Genomic DNA, 10,017 nt, shown 5'->3' with positions numbered 1-10,017 from the left:
TTCGTTTCCACCTCCATCTCTTCCTCTGTCTCGTACATATCCACATCCATGTCTTCCTCTCCAGTATCCTCTCCGTCCACTTCCATGGCTTCTTCTCTATCAGTCTGTGTATCGACGTCCGTCTCCTCCTCTCCGTCTGTGCCAGCCTGCAGAGGTAGCAAAATTTCCCACCCTGTCCCACAGAGCTCCAGCCCAGCCAGGCAGCTGCGGGGTGTCCGCCTCCGTGGAATAGTACCATAGCTCTTTTGGAACAAATGCAGACATCCTGCAGGGATGGAGAGCAAAATCCAAGCGATGGGGAGCTTTGGGGACTGCTGGGGGAATCAGGGAGCAGGTGGCAACAAGGTGACAGGGGTAGGCTTGGAGCAGGGTGAATGAAGAGCGTGCTGGCACAAGGAGCCAAGGGTTGTGTTGTGGCCGTTGCTGGATGCTGGAAGTTCTAGCTGGAGCGTGCACTGTGACATCACCGCCAGGAGTTCAGGCCCAGGCTGAAGTGGACAACGGAGACCGTAGAATGAATGATGGAATCCCTGGGTGCTTGGGCTTGGAAGGGACCCTAAAGACCATCTTGTTCCAAGCGGAGCGATCTTCCCCTAGAATAGGTTGCTCAGAGCCCCGCTCCCAGCTGGCCTTGGATGTTGCCAAGGATGGAGCATCCCCAGCCTCTGTGCACAGCCTGGGCCAGTGCCCCAGCAGCCGGAGTGGAAAAGAGCAGCTTCATTAGATCCAACTTCAAGCTCACTCCTGCAGCTGAAAGGCTTCTCCTCCCTGTGCCCATCTTTCCTAGAGCTGCAGGGAGGCCTCGCCAGCCCCCTTCTCTTTCCAGGCTGAGCATCCCCAGCCCCACACGGACAGCAGTCCGATGCGTGGCAGTCAAGGCTAAAGGGTAGCAAATGGCTACATCAGGAAGTGAGAGATGGAAGCTTTTGGAGATGGAAGCTTTACCTCTAAATGTAGAAAAGAAAGAGAAGTGGAGAGGGAAATGGTGGGACTCTGGCTCTGTTCTAACTGGCGAAGATTTTCTTTTCTTCTTTTCTGTCATGCTAACCCAAGTTTTGTTGTTTGAAAGGAGGTTTAGCAAAATATCCATCGTCTTCTCCACTGCTGAAACACTGAACAACACCTGGGCAGGCTGAGGATGCAGAGCAAAACCTGCAAATATCTACTGCTGATCGTGATCCTGGGGAATGCAGCTAAAGCCAGCCAAAAGCAATTTCTGGAAAGTCAAGCCTGCTTTACGTTTTCTGGAGTTTAGTTGTGCCAACTTCACCAGTCATTTCTAAAAAAGGAAAAGAAACTCCAAGCAAAAGAGAGAAAAACACAAAGAAACCAACCCAAAGAAACCAATCAAACAAACAGATAAAACACCCCCAATCAAACCAAAGGCAATGAGAAGTTAGGACTAGTTGTAAGGATATCACAGCAGGCGAATGGCTGCTTCCTACTTGGATCACCATCCAAAGCCACCTAGAACAACTTCTCCAAAACATATCCAACAGGAGAAATGGAAAAAGTGATCCATGGCAGCTCTGCATTGTGGTGAAGGATGAGCATGCAGTGGTCCAGATGCAGCATTGCCCACCCTCCAGGCTGCTGTTTGCTCTGCTGAAAGACTCTTGCAGGACTGTGGCCCCTCTCCATGCAATGGAAATCATTGCCACAGCTCTCAGTTGAGGCACTGGCATTTCCAGAGCCAGATTCAGGCACAATCCTACTGCCTGCTGAGCATCTGGGAAAGCTGCTGAGCATCTTCAGGCCTAGAAGCACAAAAGAGCTCAGGCTCTCCCCGAACTGGGTTTTCAGGGCAGCTTTCCATATCGCTGCAAGATTTCTTCAGCCCTCAACACGTCTGACTTTATTATGTCCAACGATGCATTTGGGTTTCTTCCGTCCTCTTGTGTGCCCGTGAGTAACCTTCCACGTGGATGAAGGAGATTGTGTACAGGACAATTGATTGCGGCATTGCCATTTGGCTTCACTGTCACTCAGTTGAACACGGTCCTTATCTAAGAAGGACTTCCAAGAAATGGGTAGGAGTTTTGGCTGTGAGAGGAGCAGAAAGCACATTTTCTACAGCAAATTGCTAGCTGATGCACTTTCCTCCCTGCCAAAATAGTGATTGCCATTCATCTTCCTGGGAAGAATGTAAAGACCCATTCAGAGATGCCAGCTTCAGCTGGCCTGTGGCTTTGTGTGCCTCATTTCACATGTCCAATTTCAAGGGCCACTAAAAGAGGCTCATGTTTGCCTTGCTACCCACAAGTGCTGTAGGTATTTCCAGGAGAAGAGGGAAAACATCGCTGTCCTGTGGTGTGGTAGAAATGCCACCACAACTGTGATTGTGTGAGCAAAGCCAGCCAGTGCTTTTTGGGGCAGCAGCAGCAGCTGAGAGTGTGGCAGAGCGGTTGTGATACTCTTTTTAGAGTCCTGCAAACATTGTTCCCGAAACAACCCACAGCTTTGCAAATGTGCCCGAAGAAAATGCAAAGAGAACTGGGGTGTGAAAATCAAAGACTGTTTATCTGTAGAAGAAAAGGAACAAGAATGAACTACACCACATATTTACACTGTAAGAATATTGGTAACAACAACAACAACAACAAACTATAGAACCTATTTACCTGAGAAGAGATCTAACAAAACTCTACGAAACGTATTTACAGACAACTTAAACAAACTCTAAAACTTCTATCCTGAACACAACAACGGTAAAACGTATGTACAGCAGGGTGGCATCTGTGTCTGTGATGTCCCTAAGTCCTGGAAGAAAAACAAGTAGCACGGTCAGTGCAGTCAGGCACGGAAGGGTGTTCCATGTGCTGCCGGGCTGGGACACTGGCCCAGTGGGACTCTGCTGCCAGAAGGGAGCCTGGCTGGGGGCTGTGGCCCAGGCACTGGAACAGGGCTTGTGTGGCCCACAGCAAGCCCAGGCCAGGCCAGGGATGGCCAGCAGAATCCAGTGCATGGGCTAGCGTGTCCCTGAGCAGGAAGTGCCCAGCCCGGCCCCAGGCTGGCAGCAGGGGCCCCACTCTGCCTGTGGGGAGCACCTGCCTGTTCTGCTGCTGGCATCGGTCTTCATCCCAAGACCATGTCTTCCTCCTTGTCTTTTAGATCAATATCCATCTCTTCAACATAATCTTTCGTTTCCACCTCCATCTCTTCCTCTGTCTCGTACATATCCACATCCATGTCTTCCTCTCCAGTATCCTCTCCGTCCACTTCCATGGCTTCTTCTCTATCAGTCTGTGTATCGACGTCCGTCTCCTCCTCTCCGTCTGTGCCAGCCTGCAGAGGTAGCAAAATTTCCCACCCTGTCCCACAGAGCTCCAGCCCAGCCAGGCAGCTGCGGGGTGTCCGCCTCCGTGGAATAGTACCATACCTCTTTTGGAACAAATGCAGACATCCTGCAGGGATGGAGAGCAAAATCCAAGCGATGGGGAGCTTTGGGGACTGCTGGGGGAATCAGGGAGCAGGTGGCAACAAGGTGACAGGGGTAGGCTTGGAGCAGGGTGAATGAAGAGCGTGCTGGCACAAGGAGCCAAGGGTTGTGTTGTGGCCGTTGCTGGATGCTGGAAGTTCTAGCTGGAGCGTGCACTGTGACATCACCGCCAGGAGTTCAGGCCCAGGCTGAAGTGGACAACGGAGACCGTAGAATGAATGATGGAATCCCTGGGTGCTTGGGCTTGGAAGGGACCCTAAAGACCATCTTGTTCCAAGCGGAGCGATCTTCCCCTAGAATAGGTTGCTCAGAGCCCCGCTCCCAGCTGGCCTTGGATGTTGCCAAGGATGGAGCATCCCCAGCCTCTGTGCACAGCCTGGGCCAGTGCCCCAGCAGCCGGAGTGGAAAAGAGCAGCTTCATTAGATCCAACTTCAAGCTCACTCCTGCAGCTGAAAGGCTTCTCCTCCCTGTGCCCATCTTTCCTAGAGCTGCAGGGAGGCCTCGCCAGCCCCCTTCTCTTTCCAGGCTGAGCATCCCCAGCCCCACACGGACAGCAGTCCGATGCGTGGCAGTCAAGGCTAAAGGGTAGCAAATGGCTACATCAGGAAGTGAGAGATGGAAGCTTTTGGAGATGGAAGCTTTACCTCTAAATGTAGAAAAGAAAGAGAAGTGGAGGGGGAAATGGTGGGACTCTGGCTCTGTTCTAACTGGCGAAGATTTTCTTTTCTTCTTTTCTGTCATGCTAACCCAAGTTTTGTTGTTTGAAAGGAGGTTTAGCAAAATATCCATCGTCTTCTCCACTGCTGAAACACTGAACAACACCTGGGCAGGCTGAGGATGCAGAGCAAAACCTGCAAATATCTACTGCTGATCGTGATCCTGGGGAATGCAGCTAAAGCCAGCCAAAAGCAATTTCTGGAAAGTCAAGCCTGCTTTACGTTTTCTGGAGTTTGCTTGTGCCAACTTCACCAGTCATTTCTAAAAAAGGAAAAGAAACTCCAAGCAAAAGAGAGAAAAACACAAAGAAACCAACCCAAAGAAACCAATCAAACAAACAGATAAAACACCCCCAATCAAACCAAAGGCAATGAGAAGTTAGGACTAGTTGTAAGGATATCACAGCAGGCGAATGGCTGCTTCCTACTTGGATCACCATCCAAAGCCACCTAGAACAACTTCTCCAAAACATATCCAACAGGAGAAATGGAAAAAGTGATCCATGGCAGCTCTGCATTGTGGTGAAGGATGAGCATGCAGTGGTCCAGATGCAGCATTGCCCACCCTCCAGGCTGCTGTTTGCTCTGCTGAAAGACTCTTGCAGGACTGTGGCCCCTCTCCATGCAATGGAAATCATTGCCACAGCTCTCAGTTGAGGCACTGGCATTTCCAGAGCCAGATTCAGGCACAATCCTACTGCCTGCTGAGCATCTGGGAAAGCTGCTGAGCATCTTCAGGCCTAGAAGCACAAAAGAGCTCAGGCTCTCCCCGAACTGGGTTTTCAGGGCAGCTTTCCATATCTCTGCAAGATTTCTTCAGCCCTCAACACGTCTGACTTTATGATGTCCAACGATGCATTTGGGTTTCTTCCGTCCTCTTGTGTGCCCGTGAGTAACCTTCCACGTGGATGAAGGAGATTGTGTACAGGACAATTGATTGCGGCATTGCCATTTGGCTTCACTGTCACTCAGTTGAACACGGTCCTTATCTAAGAAGGACTTCCAAGAAATGGGTAGGAGTTTTGGCTGTGAGAGGAGCAGAAAGCACATTTTCTACAGCAAATTGCTAGCTGATGCACTTTCCTCCCTGCCAAAATAGTGATTGCCATTCATCTTCCTGGGAAGAATGTAAAGACCCATTCAGAGATGCCAGGTTCAGCTGGCCTGTGGCTTTGTGTGCCTCATTTCACATGTCCAATTTCAAGGGCCACTAAAAGAGGCTCATGTTTGCCTTGCTACCCACAAGTGCTGTAGGTATTTCCAGGAGAAGAGGGAAAACATCGCTGTCCTGTGGTGTGGTAGAAATGCCACCACAACTGTGATTGTGTGAGCAAAGCCAGCCAGTGCTTTTTGGGGCAGCAGCAGCAGCTGAGAGTGTGGCAGAGCGGTTTTGATACTCTTTTTAGAGTCCTGCAAACATTGTTCCCGAAACAAGCCACAGCTTTGCAAATGTGCCCGAAGAAAATGCAAAGAGAACTGGGGTGTGAAAATCAAAGACTGTTTATCTGTAGAAGAAAAGGAACAAGAATGAACTACACCACATATTTACACTGTAAGAATATTGGTAACAACAACAACAACAACAACAACAACAAACTATAGAACCTATTTACCTGAGAAGAGATCTAACAAAACTCTATGAAACGTATTTACAGACAACTTAAACAAACTCTAAAACCTCTATCCTGAACACAACAACTGTAAAACGTATGTACAGCAGGGTGGCATCTGTGTCTGTGATGTCCCTAAGTCCTGGAAGAAAAACAAGTAGCACGGTCAGTGCAGTCAGGCACGGAAGGGTGTTCCATGTGCTGCCGGGCTGGGACACTGGCCCAGTGGGACTCTGCTGCCAGAAGGGAGCCTGGCTGGGGGCTGTGGCCCAGGCACTGGAACAGGGCTTGTGTGGCCCACAGCAAGCCCAGGCCAGGCCAGGGATGGCCAGCAGAATCCAGTGCATGGGCTAGCGTGTCCCTGAGCAGGGAGTGCCCAGCCCGGCCCCAGGCTGGCAGCAGGGGACCCACTCTGCCTGTGGGGAGCACCTGCCTGTTCTGCTGCTGGCATCGGTCTTCATCCCAAGACCATGTCTTCCTCCTTGTCTTTTAGATCAATATCCATCTCTTCAATATAATCTTTCGTTTCCACCTCCATCTCTTCCTCTGTCTCGTACATATCCACATCCTTCTCTTCCTCTCCAGTATCCTCTCCGTCCACTTCCATGGCTTCTTCTCTATCAGTCTGTGTATCGACGTCCGTCTCCTCCTCTCCGTCTGTGCCAGCCTGCAGAGGTAGCAAAATTTCAGCGTGGGGTCCCTTTCCCACCCTGTCCCACAGAGCTCCAGCCCAGCCAGGCAGCTGCGGGGTGTCCGCCTCCGTGGAATAGCACCATACCTCTTTTGGAACAAATGCAAACATCCTGCAGGGATGGAGAGCAAAATCCAAGCGATGGGGAGCTTTGGGGACTGCTGGGGGAATCAGGGAGCAGGTGGCAACAAGGTGACAGGGGTAGGCTTGGAGCAGGGTGAATGAAGAGCGTGCTGGCACAAGGAGCCAAGGGTTGTGTTGTGGCCGTTGCTGGATGCTGGAAGTTCTAGCTGGAGCGTGCACTGTGACATCACCGCCAGGAGTTCAGGCCCAGGCTGAAGTGGACAACGGAGACCGTAGAATGAATAATGGAATCCCTGGGTGCTTGGGCTTGGAAGGGACCCTAAAGACCATCTTGTTCCAAGCGGTGCAATCTTTGCCCAGGATAGGTTGCTCAGAGCCCCGCTCCCAGCTGGCCTTGGATGTTGCCAAGGATGGAGCATCCCCAGCCTCTGTGCACAGCCTGGGCCAGTGCCCCAGCAGCCGGAGTGGAAAAGAGCAGCTTCATTAGATCCAACTTCAAGCTCACTCCTGCAGTTGAAAGGCTTCTCCTCTCTGTGCCCATCTTTCCTAGAGCTGCAGGGAGGCCTCGCCAGCCCCCTTCTCTTTCCAGGCTGAGCATCCCCAGCCCCACACGGACAGCAGTCCGATGCGTGGCAGTCAAGGCTAAAGGGTAGCAAATGGCTACATCAGGAAGTGAGAGATGGAAGCTTTTGGAGATGGAAGCTTTACCTCTAAATGTAGAAAAGAAAGCAAAGTGGAGGGGGAAATGGTGGGACTCTGGCTCTGTTCTAACTGGCGAAGATTTTCTTTTCTTCTTTTCTGTCGTGCTAACCCAAGTTTTGTTGTTTGAAAGGAGGTTTAGCAAAATATCCATCGTCTTCTCCACTGCTGAAACACTGAACAACATCTGGGCAGGCTGAGGATGCAGAGCAAAACCTGCAAATATCTACTGCTGATCGTGGTCCTGGGGAATGCAGCTAAAGCCAGCCAAAAGCAATTTCTGGAAAGTCAAGCCTGCTTTACGTTTTCTGGAGTTTGCTTGTGCCAACTTCACCAGTCATTTCTAAAAAAGGAAAAGAAACTCCAAGCAAAAGAGAGAAAAACACAAAGAAACCAACCCAAAGAAACCAATCAAACAAACAGATAAAACACCCCCAATCAAACCAAAGGCAATGAGAAGTTAGGACTAGTTGTAAGGATATCACAGCAGGCGAATGGCTGCTTCCTACTTGGATCACCATCCAAAGCCACCTAGAACAACTTCTCCAAAACATATCCAACAGGAGAAATGGAAAAAGTGATCCATGGCAGCTCTGCATTGTGGTGAAGGATGAGCATGCAGTGGTCCAGATGCAGCATTGCCCACCCTCCAGGCTGCTGTTTGCTCTGCTGAAAGACTCTTGCAGGACTGTGGCCCCTCTCCATGCAATGGAAATCATTGCCACAGCTCTCAGTTGAGGCACTGGCATTTCCAGAGCCAGATTCAGGCACAATCCTACTGCCTGCTGAGCATCTGGGAAAGGTGCTGAGCATCTTCAGGCTTACAAGCACAAAAGAGCTCAGGCTCTCCCCAAACTGGGTTTTCAGGGCAGCTTTCCATATCGCTGCAAGATTTCTTCATCCCTCAACACGTCTGACTTTATTATGTCCAACGATGCATTTGGGTTGCTTCCATCCTCTTGTGTGCCCGTGAGTAACCTTCCACGTGGATGAAGGAGATTGTGTACAGGACAATTGATTGCGGCATTGCCATTTGGCTTCACTGTCACTCAGTTGAACACGGTCCTTATCTAAGAAGGACTTCCAAGAAATGGGTAGGAGTTTTGGCTGTGAGAGGAGCAGAAAGCACATTTTCTACAGCAAATTGCTAGCTGATGCACTTTCCTCCCTGCCAAAATAGTGATTGCCATTCATCTTCCTGGGAAGAATGTAAAGACCCATTCAGAGATGCCAGCTTCAGCTGGCCTGTGGCTTTGTGTGCCTCATTTCACATGTCCAATTTCAAGGGCCACTAAAAGAGGCTCATGTTTGCCTTGCTACCCACAAGTGCTGTAGGTATTTCCAGGAGAAGAGGGAAAACATCGCTGTCCTGTGGTGTGGTAGAAATGCCACCACAACTGTGATTGTGTGAGCAAAGCCAGCCAGTGCTTTTTGGGGCAGCAGCAGCAGCTGAGAGTGTGGCAGAGCGGTTTTGATACTCTTTTTAGAGTCCTGCAAACATTGTTCCCGAAACAACCCACAGCTTTGCAAATGTGCCCGAAGAAAATGCAAAGAGAACTGGGGTGTGAAAATCAAACACTGTTTATCTGTAGAAGAAAAGGAACAAGAATGAACTACACCACATATTTACACTGTAAGAATATTGGTAACAACAACAACAACAACAACAACAAACTATAGAACCTATTTACCTGAGAAGAGATCTAACAAAACTCTATGAAACGTATTTACAGACAACTTAAACAAACTCTAAAACCTCTATCCTGAACACAACAACTGTAAAACGTATGTACAGCAGGGTGGCATCTGTGTCTGTGATGTCCCTAAGTCCTGGAAGAAAAACAAGTAGCACGGTCAGTGCAGTCAGGCACGGAAGGGTGTTCCATGTGCTGCCGGGCTGGGACACTGGCCCAGTGGGACTCTGCTGCCAGAAGGGAGCCTGGCTGGGGGCTGTGGCCCAGGCACTGGAACAGGGCTTGTGTGGCCCACAGCAAGCCCAGGCCAGGCCAGGGATGGCCAGCAGAATCCAGTGCATGGGCTAGCGTGTCCCTGAGCAGGAAGTGCCCAGCCCGGCCCCAGGCTGGCAGCAGGGGACCCACTCTGCCTGTGGGGCGAGAACCTGCCTGTTCTGCTGCTGGCATCGGTCTTCATCCCAAGACCATGTCTTCCTCCTTGTCTTTTAGATCAATATCCATCTCTTCAATATAATCTTTCGTTTCCACCTCCATCTCTTCCTCTGTCTCGTACATATCCACATCCATGTCTTCCTCTCCAGTATCCTCTCCGTCCACTTCCATGGCTTCTTCTCTATCAGTCTGTGTATCGACGTCCGTCTCCTCCTCTCCGTCTGTGCCAGCCTGCAGAGGTAGCAAAATTTCCCACCCTGTCCCACAGAGCTCCAGCCCAGCCAGGCAGCTGCGGGGTGTCCGCCTCCGTGGAATAGTACCATAGCTCTTTTGGAACAAATGCAAACATCCTGCAGGGATGGAGAGCAAAATCCAAGCGATGGGGAGCTTTGGGGACTGCTGGGGGAATCAGGGAGCAGGTGGCAACAAGGTGACAGGGGTAGGCTTGGAGCAGGGTGAATGAAGAGCGTGCTGGCACAAGGAGCCAAGGGTTGTGTTGTGGCCGTTGCTGGATGCTGGAAGTTCTAGCTGGAGCGTGCACTGTGACATCACCGCCAGGAGTTCAGGCCCAGGCTGAAGTGGACAACAGAGACCGTAGAATGAATGATGGAATCCCTGGGTGCTTGGGCTTGGAAGGGACCCTAAAGACCA

At 50.6% G+C, this 10,017-nt stretch overlaps 1 long non-coding RNA gene across 1 annotated transcript; it reads right to left on the bottom strand.

The window, feature by feature from the left end:
* Positions 1–5,638: 5,638 nt before the first annotated feature.
* Positions 5,639–9,597, bottom strand: LOC147649665 (uncharacterized). Its single transcript, XR_015278451.1, has 3 exons — positions 6,545–9,597; positions 6,200–6,433; positions 5,639–5,908 (listed from the first exon to the last, which is right to left on the bottom strand). It is a non-coding gene; the product is annotated as an uncharacterized LOC147649665 (long non-coding RNA).
* Positions 9,598–10,017: the final 420 nt, after the last annotated feature.

This window comes from Cyanistes caeruleus, chromosome 21, assembly GCF_971803275.1.
Source record: "Cyanistes caeruleus chromosome 21, bCyaCae1.hap1.1, whole genome shotgun sequence".
NCBI classification, from domain to species: Eukaryota; Metazoa; Chordata; class Aves; order Passeriformes; family Paridae; genus Cyanistes; species Cyanistes caeruleus.
Note: the sequence above shows the minus strand (reverse complement) of the source record. Positions and strands in the feature narration are given on the sequence as shown.